Genomic DNA, 16,582 nt, shown 5'->3' on the forward strand with positions numbered 1-16,582 from the left:
AATTCTGCTCCCCTGTTCTTAAAAGGAGACAGGAATTGATGTTCCTTCAGCCATTCGTGTTAGAAATGTTTTGAAAAAAACCCCATACAGCTAAATTGCCTCGAAATTTCAGTGGGAACTTAAAGCTTTTGTGATAAGAGATAATTCCTTTAATTATGTTTGCCTGGAGCTCTACATGTGGAAGAAGAAGTTCAGCACAAATCACTGAGTAACAAAAGAGTTTCAGAGAGTGCAAAGAAAAAGGTCTGTAATCCAGCAGCAGCTCTGCTTTAGCTGCTTTACCCTGTGCTACCTTTATGATTAATATCAAATATTACTAATAATATTCTAGAGCAACATCCCTGAAGCAAACTTTCTTCTCTAGAAACTGCTGAACTCCATTCTTGAGCACTGATGGAGTAACCCCACAGAAAAACCATCCTGAACTGAATCCACGAGGTTCCCTGAGCCCCAGGGACAGCAGAGCTGGCAGCTCTTGTCCAAGAGTGGTGAGCTGGGGACATAAAACTCCAAGGGTTGTGGGTGTGGAATCCGCAGTGTTGGAGTGTCTGTTCAATGTACAACACTGAGCCAAGGTCAGGTGGAGCTCAGGGCTTTGGGAACCAGAGGCTGTGGCGCTGTCCTGAGCTGTCCCAGTGTCTCCAGACCAACAGATCCTGGTTCCAGTGTCTCCAGACCAGCAGATTGTAGTTCCAGTGTCTCCAGACACAGCAGATCCTGGTTCCAGTGTCTCCAGACCAGCAGATTGTAGTTCCAGTGTCTCCAGACACAGCAGATCCTGGTTCCAGTGTCTCCAGACCCAGCAGACCTTGGTTCCAGTGTCTCCAGATCCAGAAGATCCTGGTTCCAGTGTCTTCAGACCGACAGATCCTGGTTCCAGTGTCTCCAGAGCAGCAGGTCCCAGTTTCAGCACAGATGTCCCACCACACACACGTCGTACAGGCTCCACACAGGCAGAGGGGGAGGCTGTGGATTTCCAGGTGCTGCAGGCAAGGGCTGGCAGTGCTGTCTGCCCACGCTGGGTTTCACAAGCTGGGACACTGATTTCTGGCCCCTGAGCTGCGGGTGAGGCCCCAGAGGCAGGAGGAGTCTCTTGGCTTCAGCTCTGATCCCATGCAGGAGGTGCTGCGCAAACCAGGATTGAAACCCTGAGCAAGAATCAGAGCCAGAGTGAGAAAAAATAATGGAACAGACAGAAAAAGCAGTAAAAATAATGTGCCACCATAAAAGCAAAGAGCTCAGAACTCAGGGGGAATAAATTCTCGTTCCAGAACTCGCTGCTGCTGTGGTTTTATCCGAGCTGCACTCAGGATGTGCTGAGCTCCCCAAAACCTGGAGCTGGGGAATTCCATTTTAGCATTAGCCCTGACTCACTTGGGACTGGAGGTACCTTGACTGTAATTGTTACTATATTAGCAAGCAAATATTAAGTTAATATAAATGAAACAGTCTACCATAATTTGGCTTAATTATTCAGAGAGAAGTCTAGCATAGAAGATAAATAGCTTTAAAATTGCTAAATAATTTGACTCCCCATATAATTGCCTGTGCAATTTGTGTTAATTGCATGTCAAGTACAGGTTTTCAAATATTAATCAATGCTTATTTATATTATTAATTAACATTCTTACATTACATTTAAATATCCTTGCAATGGCACAGTTACCAAAAGACAAATTTCTATTCCTGTGGTTTTTTTTCCCCCTCTCTCCCAATCTGCAAAAAGTCTTTCAATCCTGCCCCTGAGTCACATACCCCTGCTAAGACCTAGATGATTTCTCTCAGTATTTTCTCTTTCACTGAGATTTGCCACTGTGACCTCTCCATTAGGGATCAAGTTCTGGGTGAAAAAAGCTGGCAAAGATTCCCTGTGAAACTCTTCAGTGGCCTGAGGAGGGGAGGGTGGGGACTATTGCAAAACTTCCTCATTTATCCACTGGCAGCTTTTCCTTGCCACCCTCCCCGAGCTCCCCATGGCCTTGTCCAGCTGGGGAAGTACAAATCAATAAATAATAAGTCACAGTCAGACTTTTACCTGTTCCTAGAGAACATAAAATTACCTCAGATGTTTCAGATAAAAAAATTGGAGGCACAGCATAATATAAATATCCTCCCTTATAAATGAGGATTCAGCCCCCAGTGCTCTGTGCATGGCTGAAAATGTTGAGTTCTTTACGATATCCCAAAATGCTGGGAGAAAACTCTCCCTTTATTCCTGTTTCAAAGACCACCTCCCCAGTTTTTGCAGATTTTGCTGCTTGGATTCCTCTCCCTGCTCTGTGTCTAATCACAAAAACTGAAGAAAATCAATGGATTGAATCAGTAAAACCTACAGCTATGGGGTGGCTCTAAAGGGACTTTTTTTCCTCTTCTTTCAAAGGCAGAGGTGTATGAGCTACTCATTTTTTGGGTGTAAAAGGAGCTCCCTCATTGGCTCCATGATAATCTTTCAATCCTTTGCAGGAATAAGAAATCCTGTTTGCTCTATTTGTCAGGGCTCTGCTGCTCTCAACAGCTGGAGACCTTCTTAGAACTTCTCTTCTTATTCCTTTTTGGGTTTTTTTATCTTTTCCCATGCAGCAGGGAGGATTTTCCACCCCGAGTCTGTCACCTTAACGTTTTGCAACAGATTAACCTCCCAAAAATATTTAGAAATAAACCAGCAGCGTCTTCAATAGAGGAGAGAAAAAGAAATGGATTCACAAATTCAGTTCTGAAGATAACATAATTGTTATTTTCTAAAAAATCAAAGTGGTGTTATTTCATAAGAAATACAATGCCTTTGCTGTCGAGGTTGGGATTTGTAGAAATGCATGAGGAATACAAATTCTTGCTGTTCTATTTCACAGGCAGTCCAGTATATAATGGAAAACAGCAATGCAAAAACATTAAGAAAATTAAGAAATTGTAATTAGCTGCACAGAATAATCTGTGTCCTTTTGGCTGAAAATGAAGAGCTTTATGTTCCTTGAAGGCTGTGATTTCAAACATTCTGGCTTTCCTAATACCTGGGATCCTCTTTTATAATGGAAATAATTTGTTTCGTTTTGTGGAGTTTGGAGTAAACAAAATCCTGCTGCGTGGTTTGGCCTCAGCACTGTCTGTGAGGGGCTCATGAGCAGAAATTCCTGTGCCACTGCTGTGTGCTGAGCCCGAGAGAAAAACACTGAATTCCCACCATTTTTACCCTCATGCACATTTTAAAGTCTTTCATCACCCAGGTCAGGTTTGGTTTTTTTTTTTTTTTTTTTTTTTTTTTTTTTTTTTTTTTTTTTTGTTTAATTACAGGTTTAAATATGCATTCAAAGTGTCTCTTCTTGTTCCTAACCATTATTTTAATCACAGCCAAACCCTGCTAAATATCTTAAAAGGGAAAAAAAAAGAGACACCTCTGGTTATGTGTTAAAAATACTCTCCTCAAAAATATTCCCTCCAATCAACAAAAAAGTAGGCAGGATACGCAGCTGGAAAAAGAAATGTTCTCTGGGGGTGTGGATTAAACATGTTAAATTCATAATCTGAATTTCCTGCTTCTGCTGTGAGTTCTAAAATCAATTGTACACGAAATATTGATAAATGAACTCCTGAAGTACGTTAAGAAGAGGCAATGGATATAATGTTTATGCTAATAATATAATATATATATCTCCTACAATGGATATGATATAATGCCGTTTTCAGTCATTGAGGGAAATTAAGAGCTCTGTGTGATGGGTGATAAATTACAGAATCATGGGATGGTTTGAGTTGAAAGGGACCTCAAAGATCACCTCATTCCAAGCTCTGCCATGGGCAGGGACAACTCCCACTGTCCCAGGTGGCTCCAAGCCCCGTCCAACCTGGCCTTGGACACTTCCAGAATCCAGAGGCAGCCACAGCTTCTCTGGAGAACCCATTCCAGTGCCTCACCACCTTCACAGTAAAGATTTTTTTTCCTCATATCTAATTTAATTCTGCTCTCTTTCAATCTGAACTCATTTCTCCTTGTCCTGTTCCTACATGCTCTTCTAAATGTTTCCTACATTAATATTTTGCTGTATTTTAAGGGATCCCTTCTGGCCAAGGGAGGATTTTCACCTCCTCATAGGCCAAGGAAAGGGTTTTTTTCTACCACAGAAAGGAAAGAATTCCTCACCAGTGCTTGGCAGTGCTCATCTCTTGCCAGAAATTGGAGGCTCCATCCAAAGCTCACTGAAATCTTGGAGGATTGTACAAAAATATTTATGGATCATAGAAATATTTGTGGTTGAAGCTGTAAAGAGAAGATAAAAAGGATCTTCTCTGAGGAAAGTTTGGAAGAATAAAGGGCTGGGTAATCTCCACTTGGTCCTGAAGCTGATGGACACTGTGGAATCTGCAGTGCAGACAGAGAAAAACATTCAGAGAGAATTGAATGTAGCCAGAGTATGGAATTACTTCTTGAAAATAATGAGGATCATTTTGCAGTAGTACAAGCCTGTATTGGAGATTTATGATTATATTTTTTCCCCCAAAATTACTGTAAGTGTAAGGGCCAATGGGTACAGAAATGCATTTTAAAGATCCAAAAGCTTTGGCAGAATTGAGTCACCTCTGCAGATGTCAAGTGTTATTTCTGCCTAATTTACAGCTTGACTTTAAATGCACAAAAGGCAGTGTGTAATTCCATTACAGCAAGTAATGAAACCAATACTTTTCCAGACATCAATATTGTTTAGAAAGAAATCTCAGTGGATTAACTGAAGCACAGAGATTAAATTAATTGGAAAAAATAGCTAAGAAATTGAGAAGTTAATTCTCCTATGCTAGGTCAGTATGGGAATATCACACACACACAAAAAAATTGCCTTTCTTGCAAAGAACAAAATGCAAATAATATTCCCAGAGACACACAAAATATCTGGCTTCTCTTTAATATATTTTATCAACCTTGACACTTCTCCAATTATTTGCATTTCTGTACTCTTTCCTCTATATTTCCAGAATCCATCAAGGACTGGAAATAAAATATCCAAGGACAGAGGAGAAAGGAGGATAAAGACAGAGGGGGAGAAAAAAGGAAGCAAACCTTGTGATAAATAATTTTTAAGGACATCAAAGGAAACCCTGAAAATCCAGGAGCTTCCGATGCTTCGTGTAGGAGACAAATAAAACCTTTTCACTGCCAAATTCTATTTTCAGAGAAGACAGTGCCTACATCAAAACTGCTCTGCTTTATTAATTGTTTGAATCCTTGTTTACGGTGTTGGAATTGAAATCTAATTTAAAGCGCTGGTTTGGATCTGGGATTAACTGAAATCAAGCTTTGCTCCACAATGCAGATTTTCCAGTGATATAAAGGTTGGATCCAATGATCTGGGAGATCTTTAATGATTCTGTGATAAACATTCCTAGAAACTGCAGAGCAAACTCCACCAAATTCTCTTTTCAATCCACTGCCTGGTGGCACCGAGTAATTTCAGGTGGCTGCTTTATTTTGGGTTTAAACCTGGCTTGCAAAGAGCCTTTTAGTGGCAGCTGCTGTGCAGATATTTTGTAAACTGTGTCTCTCCTCATTGCAGGGTGAATAGGATTGGACGTGTTTGCTGAGCAGGAAAGATCAGAACGTATAAAGGGACCGGTGACAGAAAATGCAAATGCCAGGGAACAAAAATACCTCCCGAGTGAGTCACCAGGAGTAAAAAGTGATGCTGAGAGATCAGGGGATGTCTAAGGGAGAAAAGCATCAAGGAGAGAGCTTTACCACACCTGGAGAAAGTGAATTCATACTGACACGAGGCTATAGTTTCTGCTTTTAAGCCAGTCCCACCTCTTCTCATTTAAATTGCTTTCATTATCTAATAAAACTCAGCATTAGAAATTTGGGAGGTCCTGTGAGAAGAAAAGCTGAGCTATTTTTCAACCTGATGAATTCAGTTTGTGGTGTGAAAAGGCCAGTTTGGAGGCTCAGCCGTGCTACCTCTGCACCAGGAGGCTGATGAACATGGTCCACAGCCCTAAAAATCCTGAATACAAACATAAAACTGTCCCCTGCCTGTGATTCCCCAGAAATTGCTGTAGTGGGGGTTAAGGTTGGGTGGGAGTTTTGTGCATTACTTGAGGCTGATTTTACAGCCTTGAAATACTAAAATTGACTTTCTGTGCCCACAAAAGCAGATGACACCATGTTCTTCCTCCACAAGGGTTTGAAGATCCTCCCTGCTCATCTTAAAGGCTCAAAGTCCAGAAGTTGGAGCCTCCACGGTTTTGTCTTCAAGTTGCACTCCAGCACCTTTGCACAGCAGTGGCAACAAAAGGTGGCATTCAGAGAAACACAGAACCCTCGAGATTGGAAAAGAGCTCCAAGACCATCAAATTAAAGTGATCATTACTAAACGAAGTGGGAATACAACAACGTTACTCCCCTAAACCCCTCAGCTTTACCCTCACCAGGCTGCCCAAAGCCAGGCTGTGCAGCACTGAGATGAGCAGTCAGCTATTCCTTGGCACTGTGGGTTTATTTTCCCATCTAGAAAAATCAGCAGTGCCCTTTGAGAGGCCCTCAGCAGCACTGGGGACCCAGGGAAAGACAACTGAGGGCATATGGAACCCATCCCTCCCTTCCCTTCAACACCAGCTCCACGTTTGTGTTTTTAGAAAGGGAGACTTGTGCAGGCAGATCCATTCACCTGGCCAAAAAAAAACTCCTCATCAATAAACCAGAAAAGAACAATCAATCAATAAAATAAAGAAATAAAATAAATAATAAGAAAACAACTAAGAAAAATGAGGCCAGCCTCTGCTGTAGGCTTGTTTTGGACTCTGCATTGAAAGTCAAGGCTAAAATCAACAGCTGAATGAGCAAACAAAGACCTTTCCCAGAGTTCCCAACACGTTCCAGGTTGGTATTTCCCTCCTGGTTTATTGTGCTCAGAGGGAGCAGCGCCCTGCTGGTCCTTTCAGCTGCAGCACCCAGAGCCACCCAGTTTTCCCTCTTTAAACAAAGGCTGCCCAGCAGCCCTTTCATCTCTAGAACTTTCCTTTTGCCCACCCGCTCTCCCCTGGAAGTGCTGGAGTCTTTTCTTATTTCTCCTAATTAACAGCGCAGGGCCACAATGGTGAGAGGTTGGAGTTTATTAATTAGCACTTTTTGCCTGAGGAAGAGGAGGCTGAAAAGAACAAGCTTTTCTTTTTCTTTTTTTTTTTTCTTTCTTTTTTTTTTTTTAAGAGAAACCCAGTACACAACCTGCAATTAGAAATGAATATCACTTCAATGAGTTATTTAATTACTTGCGACAATGCAAACTGGGGAAGGTGAGGGGGTAAAAAGGAGAAAACCATGTTCACATTTGTCAGGTATCAAACATCAAAGAGCTGTTTCTGTTGAAATGGATTTCCATCTTCCACTTTCCCGTGGGATGTGGCTGTGGAGGGAGAGAAGAGCCTTTCCCAGCCTGGACAGGGCAGTGCAGTCTGCTCAGGTAGAAACCAAATAAATCACACTTGGCCTTCATGGGACAGCTGGAGACATCAGGCCCCTCATCCTAAATCAGATGGAGGCTTTGCCACGAAGCCAAACGACTCCCTGACCCTTTTGCACCTCTCCCAGGCCCTACAAATGAAATTTTAAAATAGTATCTTCAATTTTATGACAAGAATCAGATCAGAGCTGGTACAAACTGCTGGAAATCACCACAGCTGCTCAGGCTTAGAGCAATGTGCTCACAGGAATTCAGCTCCAGGAGCAGCTCCAGCCTCGATGAAACACCTCCAATGCAAGATTTAATAAAAGAAGAAATGTGCTTTGTTGCCCCAGATATAATGAATTAAAGCGGACTCTATTTCGTCCTTTCTGCCTCTCCTTTTAAACCCACACCAGTGACTGCACACCTGCTGAATGTATTTTGAAGCTCCAACCAGCTCTGAAAATGTAATTTTTGATAATCCACAGATTTTTACTGCTTAAATAATCCCTTTTTACAGGCCCAGTTCCCAACGTCTCTGTGTGTGTTCTTTGATCACCAGTTGCTACCTTTCACAATAATTTTTTATCAAACCAAAATTCTTTTTTATCCCATTGAATAAGGATCCTCAGTGTTCAGTCCTCACGAGTAACTGCATTCCTGAACTTTTGTTCACCGGGAGTTTTCAGCAACAATGCCACAGCAGCTGCCCAGTGGGTGGCCATGGAGTGAAAATTCATATAATGTGGAAAGAAACTTTCAGCTCCAAAATAGTGGTTTAAGTATTACCACCTCTGGAGGAAAACTCTGGATTTAGCATGGAAGAAGGGAGATCTGCTGAAACCCAGACAGGACATCTACCAAATATTTTGTTTTAAAGATGCTGATTCCCTATGGAGAACTTTGAAAATAAACTACAAAATAAATGCAAATTACAAAGTGCAAAATACAAACCCAAAAGTTCCCAATCCTCTCCAGCGTTTTTGGTATTGATCTTTGTGGAATAAAAACCCAGGACACCAAGATGCATAATATTAATATCAAAGGATCAGGTGCAACAACATCATGACCACACCACTGGAGCTTTTGTATCTGACACATTCATCAACATCATTCCAGTGAAGGGAATAAAATCCTGTGAGAGCATTCAGTATTACTGTCTTGATATTAAAGAAAAAATATGGGGTGGGAATGTCACTTGGCCAAACTGAACGTGTTTGGAACACCACTCTTTATCCTCTTATTAAGAAAACTCTTTCACAGTTAATAATTACATGTCATTAATGATGGGCCCTCCAGAGAAGTGGAGGGACATTATAACCCTGTGAAAGTGCTTCATTCCCATAGCAAGATCCTTTAAAATATTGGTTTTAAGAAGGATTTGCCACTGTCTGTGCCTGCAGAGCTGTGCTGCAGCCCTGGCCTGTGCCTTTGGGGAGCAGAGCCAAAGCACAATTCCACACTGGAGCCTTCCCCCAGAATGTTGGTGGGTGGCAGCCTGGTGGCCTCCCACACTCACTCACAACTCACACAAATTGCTGGATGCTCCCCCTGTCCTACCTCAGATCCCAGAACTGGGTGTGGTTCTGGAATGTTTTCCCACGGACAGAGCTTTTTGGAAATGCTTGAACCCCAAAATTCCTCTCAGTGTCACTGTCAGGGATGGATTTCCTCTCAGTTCTAGGTTCTGAAATGGGTTTTGGGCAGCCTGGCCTGGTTTGGGTGAGCCATGGAAAAGCTGCAGCTGAGGAGCTGCATGTCCAGGGCTGGATGAAGATTCCCCATTTCCTGAGTTTGCAGAAGGGATGGGCACAGCCCAGGCTGGCACCTCCTGAGCAGCTGAGAACAACAGCTGGAGATCCACAGGCATTTGCACAAGGAACTGGACGGGGCTGCCTGCTCTGAGACCCCAAACGTGACAGAAACAACCCCAATGTAGGGACAGAAAGCTCCTGGTGTGTCTGATCCACTTCTAATTTCACTCCAAAAGGAGAAAAGCAGCTGGAAAACCAAATTCTGAAAGGAGCCCCCTCATCCCAACAACCAAGAAATTGCCACAAGTTGGTGACTCTTCTGTATTAAACAAAAATAAACGCTGCCAATGTAGAGCAAAAATTCTGATTGTTCTTTACCTTCTGGTTCAGTCTGTCGTTCTGCCTCATGTTTATAATTAATGCACTTGGATTAAAGAATTAGCCAGGAATTTTTTTTTTTTTTTTTTTTTTTAATCTACAGAGTCCCTTCTTGCATTTAAGGCAGGAGTTCTTGAAAAGGAAATGTTTCATTTTTATCATTTTTACTGAACCTGGAGAATCCTGCAGGCTCAGCTGAGGTTTTTTTCAGTAAGCACCAACCCTGCTTATCTCTCCCTCCCACCTTTAATTCTTATTTGTTTTCTGGAAGCACCTTCTTTGTGCATGTGTGTCAAAGAAGGTAAACACAAGTCAACTTGAATCTTTTAAAAATCTGCCACATCTTTTAGGAAAAAAAAAAAAAAGGAAATTCTGCTTGTAGAAAGTGTCTCTGCAGATGATCCAACTCACACCTGCAATCTGGAGCATCACACGACTGATAGAGACATCTTTGCCATCAGCATTTCATAAAGGCAAGCTGCTGAATGCAGGCTGCAGAAGAGGAAATTTGTTTTGGCTGGGTTATAGCCAGCAGAGCATCATCATGGGATGCAGACACAGCTTTAGATTTGATTTGCTTTTATTGTAACTTTAGTTGTGATGTTGAAATAACCCACAAACAGACACTTGGAAATGGGTCTGAAGCACCCAACCCAAGTTCTGCAGCTGAACCACCTCCCTGGCTCCTTTTTGGGATGAGGAGCCACACTTACAGCATTCCAACACCCAAAAGCTGAGCTAAAGGCTCGATGTTAATTGTGAGCAGCTCTTGGTGATTGCTGTACACCTCATACACGGCTGTGAGCATTAATCCTGCACTTAAACACATTCCTCAGCTGTAGCCAAACTTTCCTTGCTCTGGAACCAGAGGCACTGAAAGGAAGCAAAATGTTGGGCTGGGCTTTGCTGGTGAAGGCTGGATTTTATTTCATCTTTTAGGTTTGATCTCTCCTCCTCAGATACATAATTTAGGCTACAAAAGCAACAAAATTCGTTGGCAGGTCCTGAGAACGCTGCCACTCACATTACAGAGCCTCTGCTTTATCTGCTGGTGTCATTTGCTTTTTGTTGAATACAGTGAGAAAGTTTCTTTTAATTAAGATAATGGTGGTAGCCCTGCTGTGTTTAATTAAACAATTGCAAACAAGCTCAACAGTCTGTTCTAAAACTTGAATTATAACCTAGATGACTTGTTTTGGTTTGTCTGGCTGTCATCAGAGGATGGATTGATGGTGAGTCAGCCTCTGGTCAGGCCACCCTGAGAATTCATTAATAAGTTAAAACGTGGAGCAATGTCTGCTCCACCTCCTAATTTTGATGTTTTCCTAAAGAAGCCAAGCATACAAAGCTGCTCAAAGGGTGACAGCTCCTGCCGTGGGCTTTTTCTTCCCAAATAAAAATGGCCACAATAATAATCTTTTATTTACTCACTTACCCACTTTTTACCGATGTGACAAATTTCAGCCCAGTTATTTACAGCCTGCAAAAACTCTGTGCAACAATCGTCGTGATATCACCAGGGAAAGTGACAGGAACTTCAACTACGAGTTTATAAACAATTCAAAACCGGATAAAAGTAGCGACATTTTCTAGTCAAACAACGGGATTTGCTGTAAAATAAATGTAGATTATGAAGATGCTGAAAAAGAACATGTTTATAGTATTTTGCCACCACTTGATAACAGAGTTAACAAGCGACAAAAGTTCAGCTAAAATAGTGCTTTTTAAATATACTTGCAAGATACTCCTTCATTTTGCTTTCACGCACTTACAAAAACAATCCCCCACAAACCCAGCAGTTATTTCTGCAGATTTCAGCGTGTGCTCTGCAAACAAGAAATAATTATAGCTGAGCCCTGAAAGAGCTGGGTTTTTTTTTTTCCAGTCACCTCGTTTTCACATCTCGCTCGGGACTCTTTCCACCCCGTGCTGCCAAAATCTTGCAGAGAGCATCCCCCAAAGGAATAAACCCCCCCTCCCAGCATTTGCATAAGGAGTAATTTTCCTTTGAACAATGGGAGCAGCAGCTCCTGGAGCTGCCTGGTGCAATCCCATTCCATGGGTTGGCATTCACTCCCTTCACGTCTCCCTTGCACTGTTACAAATCTGCCAGTTAAAAACTCTGTGCAGCTCCAGAACGTATTGTCTGGAATGAAACAACCAATTATTTCTTCAGGTTTTGTGGCATAATATCCTAGGAAACCAGCAATTACAGAATCAAAGTGGCATCAAATGGCGTAGAAAGGAGTGAGCATGTATTATTCTTTAAATAGCAGTTACATGAACTCCTAATAAATGGGTATTAAGTGCTAAATGTATGATAAGTAATTTTTGACAACGTAATTATCCAAACAATACAGGGGAAAAGTTGCGAGATGGAATTGTCAAATTCTCTTGTGCAAGTGCTCTGTGAAATTACAACTATGGAGCACTGGCTTCTAGTCATGGACACTCCGGGAATAAAGCAGTGTGAGTTTGTGTGTGCAAGCTGCACATTTTTCTGGATTCCCAACATCTCTCTCCTGGAAAACGGCACCCACTGGTTTGATCTTTGCTGAGGTAAAGACTTTAATTTGCCCAAAATAAGTGGAAGGGAGCAGGGTGCCATTTGAACCTCTGAATATGTTATATATTGCTCCTTTCCAAAGAATCCCAGAAAGAAGATGAAGGGTTATATAAAGTGAGGTGGACTTCCAGAAATCCTGCTTAGAAGTTTTCAGCTTCTCTTGCAAGGTTGCACAGTTGTTATAGCAACAGAAACTTGAGGAATTTCCAGAGGAGGCACATCCCAATGGGAAATTATGGGATGCTGTTGGCAGGATAACACGTTCAGTTCCTTTAGAATCTTCTTTTTGCCTCAGGGGGAGCTCGGTGACGTGTCCAGCTGGGCAGCAGATACAGCCATCACCACCACGGGACAATCTGATGTGACAGCAATCCCAGCCTCCACCTAATGTGAACCTTCCACCAGAACTGAGGAATTTTCTTTACACCAGGAAGAATTTCCCTGGGTCAAAAAGACCTTTGAATATCACTCAGCTGGGTCACCTGGGAGTCAAAAATCTGTGTCATGTCCATGCTGAGCTCCCCAGAGACAGCCTAATGCCCTCGTTATTCCTTTGTGTCTCAGTCTGGTTTCAACTTTTTCTACATCATTTCTCTCTCTCCTTGCTGCTTCCTTTTGGGAATTGCTCCAGGGCAGCTGGACCAAATTGCTCTGTCAATGGCCAGAGAAACATCAGGCAGTGAACCCATGGGAAATTCATATAAACAGAACAAAACTCATGGCAGAATATGACTGTGCCTTTAACGTGAACGTTGCTTATAATTGGCTAAGGGATGCAAAACAAAACTCTCTTTTGGGAAAGTTTCCTTGGTTCAAATCAAAATTTGCTGTTGCCAAATTAGCTGGGGAAAAAAAAAGGAACGAGAAAGGAGTTTTGGCTTTGAGCAAATGTCTTTTGGACTCACTCCAAGAATCGAAGTGATAAGAAGTCACTTCTGTTCTGCACGTTGTCGTTTCCAGCTGTGGAACCATGTAGATCAGAAATCCAGACCTGAGCGTTTTCCTCCTCCCCCAGAGAAGACTGACAGCTTTATCTTGGACCGAGAGTCTCTTCAAGAGATTTTTTAAAAAAATAATTATTTAAAAATTTTGTTGTCTGAATTAATTAAGTGTTCAGGAGAAAAGAATAACATATTTGGAGAAATAACAGAAGCTTTAGTTCAGTTCAAATTTTTTTTTTCCCTTCGATAACATCTGGCACCATATGTTAAAACAGTTTGCTCTTCTTTGTTAATCAAAAATGAAATTTTGTAATTAATTTTCAGATTCACATGACCGAAGGATCTGAATAATGAGCTTCCCACATTTTCTCTCCATCTCCAAATCTTCATGCCCATACTCAGATCCTGGTAGATCAGCGTCTACTTTAAGTTAATATTTCTCAAAGGACATTTCATTGTATCACAGTTGAGATGTATTGCCACTCATGACGGATATTTAGGAAAGATTAATTTCACCTTAAATTGAAGTAATTTTCAAAAGGACCCCATGAGACACGAGAACATAAATTCTAACGGAATTCCTTCAAATTTGCTGGTTTGAAAAAAACTCTCATTATTCCTCTCTCACTGCTGTTGTGGTCCAGCTGCGCTGGGAGGGATCCGTGGTTCTGAAGTGGAGAGCTTTGTCATGAAATGCCAGGAAAAATGGAATTAAATAGGGAAATTTCTCCCAGGCAAGAGAGGAGAACCAGCTGGAATTCGCTGAACAGCTGAGCCACGGCTCTGACTGGGGTCAACCAGAGCAGGACTTGGCATCACCGAGGCTGAGTCCCAGCTGTCCCTCAGATTATTTGCACTTCTCTCATCTTTTGTCCCTGCCAGGTTGGTTTTGCTGCTTTACACCATGGGTGAAGCTGTCTGTGGGTTTCTGTCTCACCAACCCAACAATCCTCACGTGGAGGAGAATCATTTGCAGTGATCCTTGCAGGGGATGTGTGAGGGGGAAAGTTTGGGCTGTTCTTAGGTCAGCTTAGAATCGCTGTCTGCTGGGGTTTTTTTGGCTGATTTTAAGACCTGCATCTGTTGGAGATTGTCTTAGATCTCTTTGGCTGCTCTGTCACCTGCAGAGACACAGGGGGAAAAAAAAATGAGAGCTCCACCTCTCTCTGGATTTCATAACAATTTACAGCAGTTCCCTCCAAGCACAGCAGGAGCACACTGGGGCTCTGTGATGTCACACAGCTGGGCTTTGGGCAAGAACAGAGCTGCAGAATGGAGGGACCTGTTCTAACAGCAATTCCCAGTGTTTTTGGCAGCCCCAAACCACTGGAAAAACACAAAGAAAATGATGTGCAAGGCTCTGTGGCCGAAGGGAGGCAGAGGTTCCTCACCAGCCTTTGGGATGGGATGTTTCATTTGCTCTCTGCTTGCACAGTCACAGAGGGGGAAGGTTTCTGGGAGCCCAGAGGAGGCTCCCAGGGCAGGTGCTGAGCCCCATTCCCAGGTGGGAACACCCCAGGCAGCTCCACGGGGCTCCCAGGAGGTGTCTGTGGTGTGTGGCCTCACACAACCACCCCGAGAAGGAAAGGCAGCTCTCCTTCCCTGTCCTGGTTTAGGGCAAATTTGGGAGGAAACCTCCAAATGGGGTCCCTCTAGAAAGCAAATTCAGGTGGGCCTTTCCCCAGCTGGCCTGGAGAAAAAATTTCCTTGGAGAAAAGTGGAAAAAACCTGTTTATTCAACTAGCAAAATGCCCCAAAACAATGAATAATATGAAACAATAAAACCTCTCGCCGTTCTGAAGAGATGGCAGAATGGAGAAAGTCCTTGCTGAGGGTGAAGCTCAGCTCTCCCAGTCTCTTATCAGCCCCTCCAGTGCTGGAAAATTCTGTCCTGGGCCCCAGAGCTGCAGAAGTGAGCTCTGGGTGTTTTCTGGGTTTTTCAGTCCAGAACAGGTTTAAACAGTTCCAAGAAGAAGAAGAAGAAGAAGAAGAAGAAGAAGAAGAAGAAGAAGAAGAGAAAGCAGTCCAAACCAAGAATAGAAACAGCCAAACCAGAGCGATGGTAGGTAACTAATGCAATCAATTACCCACATGGCAGGCACCTTCTCTGGCAAATTCTATCACCCTGCCCCCTGAAAGCAACACAGATCTGTATTCCTTTGCCTGCTTTTCTTGCTGCTGCAAAAAGAAAGATATTTTCCCAGCAGGTGTCCTGAATTAAAAGGAGAAGAAAACACAAAACATCTGGAGGAAGGCTCCAAACATGACAAAACTGTGTGTATTTGTGTACAGAACAAATTCTTCTAATAACTGAGGTGAGAAAACACATTCCTCAGGTTGTTTGGATGGGATTTTATGGGCTCCTCAGGACCCTTCTAACCAACACATAAACATGTCACCGTGCATCAAGTGTTATTAAGCTTTCAGTGACAGCAGCGCCAACCTTACAAGCTGCAAATGTGACAAAGAACAGATTTCACTGCACATCAGATCTGCATCTTAATCACACAACTCCTCTCCCAGATGCTTTAGAAGAGGAGCAGCTTCCCCACGTTGTTTGTCAAGTGTTTACAGCTTCTGAAGGCATCCCCTGCTCCCCAGGGAAGGAATAAATCTTCCCCAAAGCGCTGCACCAAAACAGCGAAGGAAGAAATGTGGCTTTACACCTGCTGGCATTTCCTCCAGCAGGGTTAGAGTGTGCATTCACAAGGATGATATATTTTGAATATTCAGCTAGAAGAGAGCGATTTTTAACCACTAAAGGATGGTCCTCTCGGGCCATTATGTGAGTCTGGAGCTGCTCTTTTGACTTAAAAATGCAAGCAGCTCCCAATAAATACTCAACAAAGGTTATTGCTGTTGTTCATGAATTGCCCATTGATCATTTTTCTACAGAACAACAACAAAAGTTGGGAATTATCTGCAGTTTCAGAGGTATGAACCTTCAGGCTCAGTGGTTACATTGCTGTAAGTGGCCAACCAGCAGAAAAGCTCTGTTAACACAAACAGGAGGTTTGAGGTTTATGCACTTCCACATCCACATTCAGACACACAATTTATGTTTATGGGCCTCGATATGATAAGTTACTTGCAAAACTCCAAAACTCCAGCAGCTTTTTTTTTTTTTTTTTTTAACACATGCATCCATGTGAATAAACGGAGAAAAAAAGAGATCTACCCTAAATTAATGAACCCTTTGGATTTGAGCTGCTGTTTAAATGAAGCTCAAATGCCTTATAAATACCACCTACAAACCAAACATTATTATTTCTATTCACTTAGGAGAGGGGGTTGTGAAAGAACACGGGGTGAAATAAACCTCAGCTATGTAACTAAATGAGAATCAGATTTTATCAGAAAATATTGCCACAGAATTGCTCATGGAACTGGGTTCTCTGGTAAACACCTGCTTGGCTTTTTAGCAGCTCCAAAGTCTCCAAGGAATTAATCTGAATTTGCTCTAAAACTTTTATCACGGGATGCTCTATTTAATAGGAAAGGTAATTTGTTTTCCTTAAAGTG

At 42.4% G+C, this 16,582-nt stretch overlaps 1 long non-coding RNA gene across 2 annotated transcripts; it reads left to right on the forward strand.

The window, feature by feature from the left end:
• Positions 1-15,060: 15,060 nt before the first annotated feature.
• LOC136367308 (uncharacterized) lies at positions 15,061-15,968 on the forward strand. 2 transcript variants are annotated; one of them, XR_010744674.1, is made up of 2 exons: positions 15,061-15,122; positions 15,265-15,968. It is a non-coding gene; the product is annotated as an uncharacterized lncRNA (long non-coding RNA). The 2 variants fall into 2 exon arrangements; XR_010744673.1 differs by having other exon boundaries at positions 15,268-15,968.
• The last annotated feature ends 614 nt before the right edge of the window (positions 15,969-16,582 follow it).

This window comes from Sylvia atricapilla, chromosome 14 (genome assembly GCF_009819655.1).
Source record: "Sylvia atricapilla isolate bSylAtr1 chromosome 14, bSylAtr1.pri, whole genome shotgun sequence".
NCBI classification, from domain to species: Eukaryota; Metazoa; Chordata; class Aves; order Passeriformes; family Sylviidae; genus Sylvia; species Sylvia atricapilla.